This window comes from Protopterus annectens, chromosome 3.part1 (assembly GCF_019279795.1).
Source record: "Protopterus annectens isolate FY-2018-M chromosome 3.part1, PAN1.0, whole genome shotgun sequence".
NCBI classification, from domain to species: Eukaryota; Metazoa; Chordata; order Ceratodontiformes; family Protopteridae; genus Protopterus; species Protopterus annectens.
This window is the reverse complement of record NC_056732.1, coordinates 1,314,156,830-1,314,171,240: the sequence shown is the minus strand read 5'-3', so window position 1 is coordinate 1,314,171,240 and position 14,411 is coordinate 1,314,156,830.

Here is a 14,411-nt window from a genome sequence, read left to right as displayed (position 1 = left end):
TTTTGGCAAGCATAAATTCCAGTTCCACTGCTTAGAAATGTTTGGGTGGGCACTACTGTATGATATACCACAGCCTACCAGCTCTTTGTAGTATACTGCATCATGCATAATGGATCCTTTAAAAGTAAGCAGGTCAGCCAGCACTTCCAGAACCCATGGGCACAGCAGCAGCAGGACCCATAATAACCACAACAACATCCACCAGTAGTATTGACAGCGAAAACATGGGCTTCCAGCAGTTGCAGCATCACACATTCCCAGATGTTAAAAGCACTTGTAAAGCAGCAATGTCTAGTGCACTGCTGTGGGCCCTGACATGTAAACAGTGACAGAGCAGTGTCACAAATAAAATGATACATGCAGTTTTATCTAAGGATATGCTGGGAAGTACATGGTCAAGGTAACTGTACATCACATATTTCCACAAACACCACACAGAAAAGAGGAAGGTGAGGGACATACCCATTATCATTTGGACAGATACCTAGGGAAATATGGACACATGGCAGACTAAACTACTTAGGGATGTGGGGTCACTTGACAATAAAAAAAGAGACAGGAGGACACCATGAAAAGAAGCATAGGTGTGAAAGGTGACCTTATCAGTCTGGCATGGTTGTGCAGAGGTATGGAGCTCTTTCTGCAGCCTAGGTAACCTGGGTTTGAGTAGCACTACCAGCACTGGAGAAGCCTGGCAGGGACAGAGAGAAGTGAAGAGGTATGGTCTACTAGCCTCTCCTAGGGGGAAGGGGGATAGTGGGTGCTCAGTGATCATATAAGGAAGTGCAATGGCCCTAGTGGAGACCAAGGAAACCCCTTCCTGTACTGGAAAGAAGGAGGCAGGACTGTTTGCTGGCAATGTCCCTTGTAGAAGTGGGAGAAGTGGGAAACAACAAGTGCAGACAACCCACTGCATGTCCCCCTTTGTTTCTTTAATCCAGGCATTTTCAGGGAATATAGGGCTTAAGATGAAAATCTTTGAATCTCCTCTGATGCCTATCTAAATGGTGACACCTCTCAACTGACCCTTGCCATAGTGCTGGAGAGCACATGAGCTGACTGGTCTGAAGAGGGTTGATGGCTAATAGGCAGTGGAGACAAAGATCATAAAAAAGACAACCTTAACATCTACCTGCAATAGTAGTTCCCTGGGTTTGCATATGTGCTATATGTATGGAGCACAAAAGTAGTGGTTAGTGTGAACCTCCTTGACCTCAATTAGATCACAGTTGTGTAGCTCATCCAGTAAGGCTATTAACCTGACTGGTCTCCATGGGAGATGCATGGTGTCTGGCCACTCATAGAACTGAGTTCACACTTCCAGGCATGATGACTGTGTCCCCATCATCACAATGCATAGATGCTGAAAATAATCATTCAGTAATATACTTAACTCATTACATCCAAGTGACGCCTCCAGGTGCATATGCAGTTAGCGCCTACTGACGCCTCTAGGCATCAAATATTGCTTGTTCATATTTGCATTAATAATTCCAAAACCATGCTGTGTACAAGGTTTTAAAATATTTCATCTTAAAGCTTACGCAATGGCAGACTCAACTGCATTAATATTTGACTTCTCTGTAGTGCAGGTAAATAGATGTTAACTGTTGTTTTTATGATATTATTTTTTATTTTTATTTTATTTATGTGTGTGTGTATATATATATATATATATATATATATATATATATATATATATATATATATATATATATATTAGTTTATATAGATATAATTTTCACATTTTTCTAAATATCTGAACAACCAAGTAACACAGACAGAACTCCTTAGCCTCATATGAAAGCTCTGAGATTAATAAAATGTTGCTGACAGTATGTGTGCAACTTGAGTGGTTGCTGAGATATTGTAAATTGCTTACAAAATACTACAAATGTAATAGTTACTGTGTTTATGTGTTTATTGTGACTTATAAAATTCGGTTTAAGGCTTAGAACCTAAAGAATACTAACACTATAAAAATAGTTTGTGCTGAAGAGTTTGCTATTTATACTTATTTCATAACCCCTGTGGTTCCTGAAATATAAATATTTGTTTCAAATGTGAGTACATAATTTTATTCTGTCAAAAGGCTTAGGCTTCGCCCATTGGAAGTTACAGTGCAAACTTCCTGAGCTTCACTGGAGTGAATAAGTTGATAGAGGGCTACCCCATACTGCTGGCCTTTGAATTAAATGCCTTCCACAAGGCCAGTCATAACTTGCAATTTACATGTGCTGTGTGGAGTAGATCCTTCCATCCATGGCACTGATATCAAGTCCCACAAAAGGTTTCATAGAGGCTGGTTTGGCAACCCCCTCTCCAAAATAGGTGTCACTCGTGACTGGAGTGCCTGAAATAATACATTTTTCTCAGTATGAATGGACTCTCTGTCACCCCTTATCTGTCACTTTTAGGGTATACACATACAGGGACAGGATATTATACTGGGAAAGTAATGTATGGGTACATAGAGGTAGCGATAGCACAGTATTAGCAGGCTGGCTCATTAGAACATTAATGTACACCATGCAGGCTAAATATGTGATAGATACAGCAGCTTCATATGTAAAGGTAAGAGCTGACCTGTGAAGGGATATGACTATGTTATGTACCTTGCAGGGATCCACTGAATACTGTACTGTATGGGAGCATCCCTGAAAATGTGTGTGCTCTCAAACACACACACACACACACACACACACACACACACACACACACACACACACACACACACACACACACACACATGCACACATGCACATACACACACGCACACACACACACACACACACACACACACACACACACACACACACACACACACACACACACACACACACACACACACACACACACACACACACACACACACACACACACACACCATGAGAAGCTGGGATATGATGGCAGGAGTATTGTGTGTGACTGTCCATTGCAGTTGCATCTGTGTCAAAAACTACAGTATGTGGGTGTAGGGGAGCAGCCCACAGTTGTGTACAAGTGCCTTTTGTAGGACAGCATGCTCAGGAATCAGAGGGATACCATAATGTTTAACATTGTCTAATCTCAAGCACAGACACATACGATACCACAGCAAAGTAACATTCTAAAGCACGCTTTGTGGTCAGTGGGTAGCTATTCTATTTAAGTAGGCAGCCATTCACAGGTACGGTTGTAGGTGAACAGGTGCATAACTGACATAGGGTACATCTGCAGGTAAATGCTGTAGGCATGAATGATACTGATTCCTACTTCTAACCTCAGTATCCTACTATTCCAAGATGCATTCAACAGACAGTTCTTCACACGTGTCAGATACAGTCAGAATATCCACTACCACAGTAGTGTAGACCCCTGTGTACCTCCTGTGGAGTCTCCCCTGTAAAATTATTGCCAGTTAATGATTCAAGCTGCTCAAGTGAGTCTGCTGTTCATTCTTTCTTGACCCACATTTTAGAGCCCAAAATGGCGGAGCAGTTTTTAAATGTCATAAATATGTCCTAGTTTGTACCCTATGCATGCTAATGAGGCTAGATTCTACCTTTGTGTATGAATCATTATACTTCACAGAAATGCACAAGTGATTTAAGGCATAGCTATATTGTGGTGCATGTCCCCAGAATGCTGTGCATGCCTGCTCATAGATGCAAACTGTGTGTGTATATATATCTCACAGCTACAAAGTACTTTATTGGATTGCGCATATTTGGAGCCCCATGTAGGGTGTGAATCTCTAGCTATCGCTGTTTTTTTTGTTATACTGATGCTAGTGCTCCACAGAAAGATAATGGCTGGAATGAAAAGGGGAGGAAATAATGCCCTGTTTCTTCTGAAGCCAATTCATGAAGCAGCTGCTGAGACTGTATACAGGTCCTTTCAGGAAGGTAGATGCTTGGTGTGACTTGATAAACCTGTTGTTCAGGGCAACTGACAGCCAACATATTGGTGAGCAGTGCAAGCTCCATTATGATAATTTATGTTACCATAACCTGACAGTCTCTGGAAGAGGGATGTACAAGTCAAACATGGCTAAATCAGTGGGTATAGTAAGTATTTACTATTTTGTTGTGTACGGTATGGCCTTTAATAAACATATTTTTCAGCTAGAGTATATAGTGAAGGCAGAGGTTGACTGGGCAATACCCATTTGTCCCTCCATGAAGCAGCTATCCTGCAATGAGTGTCAGACTCACAAACTGGCTAGCTGATGCCTTCAGGCCAATAGAGGTTGGTGTTGTTGATATCATCCACCACCTGGAACTAAGACCACCACCTATAGTGTCCCAGCAAAGTCTCCATGGGCAAATTAGTATTTTTCAGGCTGCCTGTTCACATTCCTGTTGCCACCCATTTGTCTGGTGTTTGTTTATCTGTTTATTTGTCTCTGATGTCTCCTACCTTGTGCATCCACATTCAACCCTTTTTATCTGTGCTTTTCTGTTTCTTTGTAGTCCTGCTAGCTACCCTCCCCACCATTTCCTCCTGGTTTGTTCTTTTAAAGCCTCCCCTCTTCCTTTTTCTCTGTTTATGTATAAAATGGAGGGCTTTCCCAGCAGAGAAAATACTACCCTAACTTCCCCTTCACCCCTGCTATGCAGATGCCATGTGCTGCTCTGCTTCCTGTACTCCTTCCTTTGCTTTTCAATATCCCACTTTCCCCTCTTATAATGAACCTCACACCCATTCACAGGTTTCTGAAACTCCTATTTAGTTTTTCCTTAGGAGAACAAAGCAGGAGCCGCTGCCACTACAGAAGGCAGGTCATGCTACCTGTATAGCTCGCATTCATAACATGACTTGTACACAAAATTTTTGAGAATGTGACCTTGCTTTTCTTTGTAGACTCTCAGCTATACAGATCTGCTTCATTTTTGAAGTTCCTAATCCATCTCATCTCGCTCGCTGAAGCCTATCAGTCTACTTGCACTGTATATCCCCCTCAGGTATTTATATCTATTTAGTACTGCAATGTAGTCTAATGACTAGTGTTAGCTCTGTACTTTCATTGAAGCACTGCTGTGTGAATTATGGTCATTGTCACAAAGAGGGTATTTTGTTTAGTTTAACGAATATGCTATTATTAAACTTGCCAGATACTCACAGATGACTGGCTTTTAAGAAGATTAAAATAAGTAGCTGCTTACAGATCTTTCACTGTACATTACAAGGTCATACAACCAGCCTTTAAATAAAATTTGTAATTTGGAAATAGCATGATTTGAGCAACATTACTCTTGTCAAAGGTGGGTCATTTTAAGCTGGAAGTACTAATGTCTTGGTTGAGTGCATTATTTAAAAATTACTAGACACTGATTTGAACTTTCAAATAATGGGAAGGAAAAAAGCGTGTTTCTTTTTACTATAAGATGGAGACTTTCAATTAAACACTTTTAATGTGTCTTCATTTAACAGAATCAACGTGTCATTTATTAATTCAGAAAGAAAAGCATCGGTCTTTGCATCTTTACTAGGAAAATATCACCATCTAGATTAGTGATGTGTAAATGCTTAGCAGTATACTGTCTTTAAATAAAATTTTTTGTAGAATTAGTCTTAGACAAGCCTCATTTGTAAATTCTAGCAGAAAGAAGATTGGCAAGATATTTTTCACATGTTGAACAGATCTTTCACTTTGTGATTAAATATATATATTTTGCAGTTATGGAGAGTATATAGCCCATCTTCTCATTATTGTTTTCTGAAATCTATTAAAGAAAGTGAGTTGGGTAACTAAGCAATTAATCTTGTGTTTAAAATAGTGAACATTGATAGCTCTCTCAAAGCTGTTTTAAACAGGAAGCCTGACCCTAATCTGTTTATCCACAAGCCTAATAAATCTCTGTATTTTAGAGAGTTTAATATTGCACTTTTTGTTTGTGGTTTCTCTGAAGCAGTTTCCTGAATAATAATTAGTGATGTTTTGATTTTAGCCTTCATAGAAGTAAGATTTATTTGAAAAAATACCTGTATGTCTATCCAGAATTGTCTGTTTTGAATGATTTTACAGAACCATATTTCGATGTATAGAACAGTATGCATTCATTACCCATGGTAACTTGCAGGTGGAACATCTTGTGCATATGTCTTCTTTGACATTTACAGCCACTTGAGAAAATGGATTTTTTTTTTGCATCAGCTCCAGCATCTGTGCTGGTTTTTTGTAGCTTACCATACATGTCTGCAAAGTGCTGAAACCTTCAGAAGTCCAGTAATACTCGGAGGCTCTAATAAAAAACTTACCAAAACAACAGAGGCTCCCAAAGCAGACATCCAAAAATCCACCACCTCAAAATAAAACACATGCAACACATACTTCAATAAATCAGTGTGTCAATCAATCACAGCCCTTAAGGCCAAACACCATGCCTGATACACTAGTAATAGGTGACTCTATAGTCAGACACACTGATGTCCCGCTTACCAGGCTGAACAAGGAGAGGGTGACTGTGAGCTGCCTATCGGGAGCTAGGATCCGCCACATAACACACGCACTCAGGTCACTCCAAAGCAAGTACAAATATGACTCCGTCATTGTCCATGCTGGTGTGAATGACCTGAGACGTACCTCCCTGGACTACATGAAAAGAGACATAGAGGAGCTCTCTGATTATGTAGCCCAGGCTGGTATGACCCTGACCCTGAGCAGCATCTTGCCCTCACCAAGAATGATGCCACAATACAAAGACAAGATGATCAGCTTTAATAATTGGCTCAAGTACTGGTGTCATTCTAAGGGGATCCAATGTCTGTCTGCCTGGAATGACATGTTGGACAAGCCACGCTGCTTAAAGGGACGGCTTGCACCTGTCACCACTGGGCTTCCGGATATTGGCTAAGGCTCTTGCCACCCCATAGTGCCTTTTTTAGGCAAGGCTCAAAAGACAAACCCACCTCCTTAGAAAACAAAAATGGAAAAAAACTAAGGGTAATGCTGCTCAACGCCAGAAGTCTAAATCTCAAGATGCAGGCACTCGATGCACTCCTCAGTATGGAGAACATCGACGTCTGTGCAGTAACTGAAACCTGGTTCAAGGCTCCTGAGAGCACCCCAGCGCTACCAGACTATACCTCGTATCATGCTTTTCGGCCCCAATACCTGGGCCGAACCACAAAGGGAGTGGGAGTGTCCATATTCATCAAGGACACCCACACCTCCAGGTTAGTAGCAACAAATGAAGCATCGGAGACCATACAGGTGCAACCAACCATAGGCAAAACTGCTATACAACTGGTAGCATGTTACAGACCACCCTCCCAATCTCAGGAACCCCATTCAGCCTTCCTGAAGACATTGGAGGATATGAATGTATCACAAAATACCATCATACTGGGAGACTTCAACTACCCTAACATAGATTGGGTACATTATTCTAGCCCTAACACCCTAGCCCAAAGGTTCCTGGAATTCATAAATTTAAATGCACTGGAACAACTAGTCACCTCTCCCACTAGGGGAGATAATATACTAGACCTGATCATCACAAACATGGGGACAAAATGCTCCACACTGGAGGTATACCCTTCACTAGTGATATCTGACCACAAACTAATCACCCTGGATATATATATATCCCACCTCCACCCCCAGCACAAAAGACCACAGTGAAAAACTTCTCAAAAGCAGACTTCACTCTTCTTAAGACTGAGATGGTATCCTTTAAGCCCACTGGGCCAGTGGATACCACATCCCACAATGCTGAATCCTTCACAAATGCTTTCTATGGACATCTCCAAGAATGCATGGATCATGCAATCCCAAATAAATCCAAGTCCCTCTCCACCAAAGGCAAGCGTCCTGTCTGGTGGACCTCAGCCATTAACAAATTGTATAACAAAAGAAGGAAGCTACTGCACGACAGAGAAAAATCCCATAAAGGGAAGACATCTCTGATCAACACTAGCAGAAAACTACGTTCTCTCATAAAAACATCCAAGGCCAACTTTGACAGAAAAATCGCTAAGGACACTAAAGATAACCACAAAGCCTTCTTCAGCTATGTTAGAAACCTGGGCGGAAACCCTCAGATATGCTCAGAGTTAGTTCACAACAACAAAAAATACACTGAACCCACAGATATTGCCAACATTCTGGCTGACAGGTTCAGTGCAAATTTCTCCCCTCCCTCACCCCCAAAAGAAGAAATACTTATCCCAGCTGAATGTAACCTCCCTGTCATCTCAGATGTCCAGGTGAGAGCCACCCTCAGCAAAGCTAAAAATACAGCATCAATGGGACCTGACGGTATTCCGGGTTGCATGCTGCGTGAACTCCAAAAGGAGCTAAACCTGCACATAAAAATGCTATTTAACCTTAGCCTTACTACAGGATATGTACCTGAACACTGGCGTACAGCAACAATGGTCCCACTCCACAAAGGGTGTACCTCTACAGACCCTGGGAACTACCACCCCATAAGCTTAACCAGCCTGGTCTGCAAAGCTATGGAAATAATCATTATGGAACTCATAAACAGAGATATTGGGGACCTACAGACATTTGACCCCACCCAGTTCGGCTTTGTAAAGGGCAGATCCTGCCTTTTGAACCTGGTTGATTTTTTCGAAACAGTCACTAGAGCCATTGATGAGGGCAAAGCAGTCCATACAGCCTACCTGGACTTGGCTAAGGCCTTTGACACAATACCCTACTCAGGCATCATAGATAAGCTCAACAGCTTAAATGTAAACCCTTATGTCACTAGATGGGTTACAAACTGGATAAAGGACAGAACCCATAAAGTTAAAATCGCTGGAGCAATGTCAGACTCAAAGCCAGTCACAAGTGGTGTCCCACAGGGATCTGTCCTGGGACCCCTCTTGTTCGGCATTTATTTCTCAGATGTTAAAGCAAACATGGGAGGGTTGTGGCTGACAAAGTTCGCAGATGACTGCGAACTAGGCGCCATAGTCGATACACCAGCGGACACATACATCCTACAAAAAGGCCTCACAGAAACGGACAACTGGTGCCGGACTCATGGCCTTAAACTAAATGCCAAAAAATGTATAGTCATCCCCTTTGGGAAAAACAAGGTACCCACAAATTATCACATAGACAGCAACCCACTGAGTACGGAAAAAGTAATCAGAGACCTAGGGACCCAAGTAGACAGCGACCTCTCATTTGACACCCACGTTGCCAAAGTGGTTAGAAAAACATTCTACCTTGCACACCTTATCATGAAGGGATTCACATCCAGATCCAAGGATGTCATTGTACCCCTATACTCCTCCCTCATCAGACCCATGATTGAGTACAATGCCCCATTTGGTATATACCTCACACGGCATTTGCAACAGCTGGAGAGACCACAAAAGTACCTCACCAAGAGGATCAAGGGTCTCCAACATATGTCTTATTCTGCCAGACTAAAGAAACTCCAGCTCTATTCAGTAGCATACCACCTGCTCAGAGGTGATCTCTGCCTGACGTACAAGGCCATGTCCAATCAGGAACTGATGGACATGCTCCACCTCAAAAAATCCAAATCCATCAGGACCACGAGAGCTAAAGACTTAAACCTCAGCACAAGTATGAATAGGACATGCTGGAGGGATAGATTCATAACCCAGAGGCTTCCCATGCTCTGGAACAAGATCCCAGTTCATGTTAGGCAGAGCCCCTCACTGACTCTTCAAGAGAAATCTTGATGAGTGGATGGGAGATCGTAAGTTTACCCCAGGGGACACATCTGTGTCACTACTAGACAGGGGCACAGTAAACTAATTTTATTATATAAGGGGACCTTCACTGTGTCACTACTAGACAGAGGCACAGTATTAAATCTATTCTGTGCATTTTGCACCATTTTATGGGGTGGCGAAAGCCACATCACTATGGCTAGGCTTACAAATGCCCCAGGGCAGATAGCCTAGTACTAAACTATGAAACTATGAAACTAATACATGGTTAAAAAAAAGCACAGTTTGTAGGAAGTAACAGGAAACTTAACTGAGCCATAAAACTGAAAAATAATCACTTTCGTCTACTACACTGTTTTCAAGAGTTTTAATCCATGCCAAATAACAGTGTTTCTTAACTCGCCGGTTAAGAGATACTTGCTCTGGCACTGATATCACCTGAAAAAATCCAGAACTCTTGAAAACAGTTTAATGGATGAAAGTGTTTACCTTTGACTATCATGTTTCAGTAAAGTATCTGAGAGCCTATGCAACCTTCTCTATCACTTCATCCTTTAGAAGAGACATGAAACCGAAAGGCTCCATCTTCTTGAGTTGGTGATAACCTGGGGATTTAAAAAGTCCCACGGCACTTATCAAAAACAGTAAGGGAAGTTCCCCAGTGGCCTAGCCATAATTCCCCTAGCCAGTATAAATACCATCCCAGGTCTTCAATGAAAAGAGGGCATTAGCCTGGGAGTAACATGGTTAACAAAGTGTAAATAAATAAAACAAAGTTTCCTTTTCTTAGATACTCGGATATTCTATTTCTCTTTTTCTCTCGGTGGTAGACTGCTGCAGTCTATCCCCCAACATCACCATAAGACCCATTCGATCCAACAACCTCTGTCTACCAAGTAGCTAGGATTACAGATGCAGTCCACTGTACCTCACACTGTGTTAATTCATCTAAGATGTGTTTGTATTTTTAGTCTTTCAGAGACATAGCCATCTGGCATTTACTACAGGGGGTTAGTCTGTTTCATAGTTATTTTTCTGATAATACATGGTGTTAGAGCAGGATTGTGGTACTGAATCGCCAATCAAAGAAGTTCCAATGTCCAGTGAATGGAAGACCATAGAAGCTTGCATTTCTGCCACAGGTAAGAGGACCAGAGTTTAAAAGGCACAACAAAATGGTTCCAAAAAAGCATTTTCCTTTTTCAAGCAAGATACCTCTAGACAAACAAGCATCCAAATCCAAATGTTTGTTAAGCTGTTGTGAGGTTTTACAACTCTTGTTTTATCTGAAAGTCAGTACTGTCATTTCCAATAAATAAATAAAAGTAAATAAAAACTCCCTCAGAGCAGCAATACCAGTAGCAATGGAACCATTGAAGCAATCATATATCATTTTTATCCACAGAGTAGGACACATTCATAGCAGTTCACTCTCTGTCAGACTACAACCAATTGCAGCATTACCCCACCCCCCAGATTTTAAAATCCTAGGCAAATTAATTAATGAAAAACTCCTCGGCCATTTAATCAATAATGACCTCTTGTTACCTGCCCAACATGACTTTCTTCCAGGTTTTAGCACAGAAGCAGCTCTCATGTCTTTTCGAAACACAGTTATTATTCATCAAACCCATCAGTCAGTTTTCCTAGACCTATCCCAAGCCTTTAATACTGCCTCCTGTGAATTACTTCAAAGAAGGCTTGCCCAGCTAGACATGTACAAATCAACACTTACTGGTTCAAGAGCCACATTTCTGATTGACCCCAATCAGTAAAATAGAAAGATGACTTCTCAAATTTCTCTCGGAAGATTATAGGAGTCCCTTTTTATTTGTGTTATATTTATTTTTATTTATTATTATTTTTTAAGATTGTAGGTCTATTAACAAGTCCATGTTATGCGACATTTGTTTCCAAAACAATTTACACAACAGTTGAAAATGGCTCCATTAGACAATACGATACTGATTTTACTTTGATATGCTCTACCAACTCCACTATTCGGCTCCAAAATTAAATGTAAGTTGCCTTCAATATTTTGGAAGAATGGCCTACAATTTTTCATCTAATACTGAATCCTCCAAAAAAGTAATGTTCTTTACTACTAAAGCATTCTGCAAAATCATATCATAGATAAACATAACATCAGTAAATAAAATGGTTCTTGAACAAGTTAATCAAATCAGGCTACAAGTGATAATCATAAACCATCACATCAAGTTTGACCATTGCATCAGCATCATCGACTCAGTAACTGAAACCAGCAATGGCTTGGTATGCTGTATATATACTGTATGAAATCAAACCATATCTAACACATCAGGCACAACTACAGGCCATACAAGCTCTTTCTCTCATATGTAGGGAGATATATATATATATATATATATATATATGTGTGTGTATATATATATATATATATATATATATATATATATATATATACACACACACACACATATATATATATATATATATATATATATACACATATATATATATATATATATATATATATATATATATATATATATATATATATATATATATATATATATATATATATATATATATATATATATATATATAGAAACAATTAAAACTTTGTAACTAATAAAATTACGAATGGAGAAAAAACACAGCTGAGGCGAACTGCTTTCATTCCTTTATTGTTGCTAGGAACTTCATCAGAACTGAAAAAAGTACATAGCCATGCTCTATAAATATGCTGTATACAGGAATACCTAATTTGCATATGATGTGATTAGTGGCCAATGGCCAAAGATTTCTTTTCACAATACAAAAGAAGAATTCAAACCAATGATTATGTCCCCATGTTAATACAAGGGCCAATGAAAATGTTTTCAATTCTTACCAATAGTCATTGTGATGTGTGTGTTATAACAACATTTGAAACTAACCAAGAGTGAGTTGAACAAATACTTAATACCATTGTTTTTTACGATGTTATTGTGTTTACTTTTAACTGATAGTTATATTTCCAATTAAACTAGAAGCTGGAAAATCATAGGACTGACCCTGTAATAGTAGTGGAACCATTGCTTATGTTCTATCACTGTTTAAGAACTAGTGTAGTCAAAACAAACAGTCAGTACATGTTAATTTGCCCATCTTAAAGCACATTTAATGTTCAGAGAGTCAAGTCCTGGATGAGTGTCAGAGTTTAAAAGTAACTGCCACCTCAGTTCTTTTAACTCTAACAGAGTTTCACAGTCTCCAAAAAACTGTCCAACTTGTTCCAGTACTATGAATTTAAACCCGTTGAAGTTTGTGCATAGTGCACTGTGCTTACCTAGTGCATTACTGTCGTCTTTTCGTCTATATATATATATATATATATATATATATATATATATATATAGTTCTACTTTAAATGGTCAACTTACCAGAATGTCAACTCCTATAACAGTGAGATGGAAACAGCGATGATTTACATCAGTGAACTCCTGGAACGGCGGATTTTGCCTATGGGAAACTACTTGGCCACCACTGATGAATTTTGCCTTTGTCTCCACTGTAGTGCAATCTCGAAGTTGGTATAATTAGGTGGGGGGTGCAGCCCCCCACTCCGGTGGGTTTTATTTATGTATTATTTTGTTTTTTTCACTACGGTGGGTTTAATTAACATATTGTGTTGTTTTCATCAGTGGTGGCCAAGTGGTTAGTTTCTCAAAGATTCAGAATTCAGAGTCATGGACATTTCCAGAAGACAGAATATCAGAACAATTGAAAACAGCTTCCTCAGCGTTAGTGAAATACAAACAGAACCAAATGACAACGCTGATCCCCTGTGTCTTGAAATGCTCTGGATACAAGGAAAAAAACCTCAGATTAATAAAATCCAATTTATTGACCAAAGTTAAGCGCTTTCACTCACTCGTATGCGAGCTTCTTCAGAACTACAAATAAAACCATTAACACTTCTCAAGCTTAAATAACTTTTTTGGCACCAAAAATTACATCATTTAAAGACATAGACTTAAACTGCAACTTCCAATCTAACAGTTGCCAAACTGTTGAATTCATATACTATAAAAATCATACAGTAATACATTTTAACCAACTATTAAAATATCAGCAAAAATAAAAATAATAATAATATAAATTATGAATTTGTTTATTTATACACCTAAAAAGTTATAAAAAGTGTATATTGTAAAATAAGTCTTATAACATTGGTTTAATACTTGTAAAATCGTTTAAACCTGGTGCATTAGAAGCATCTGTATAAAGTTACCACCAGGTTTCTTTATGAGGCAAAAGTCCCTTAGGGTCTCCACCTCGAGGATCTATAGTAATATTGTCAATAATACCAAATTTAAAACTATGTGTGTCTCCACTTTGTTAAATATGTCTGTAAAGTGCATTGTTGACATCTTTGGTCCTAAAGCTATATAGATGGGCATAAATCCACTTACTGAACTTCCGTTCGGTTTTCCCAATGTAGAATCCTGAACATTCTGCACATTTAGCCAAATAAATCACCCATCTTGTGTTGCAATTTCCTTGTTTAAACTTGATGTTGGTCTTATTTATATTATTTAATGTTATATTTCCTTCTTCTAAAATAACGTAGCAGTGTTTGCATCTACCGCACTTCGTAGTGTGTTTATGAATTAATTCTTTAGAAATAATGTGTTGTTCCAAAAATTTTTAATGTTACGCCCCATCTTATTGACAAAAACTGGCTGAGGACCTAATATTTTGACTAGGTCAGAGTCTGCCTGAATAATATTCCAACTATT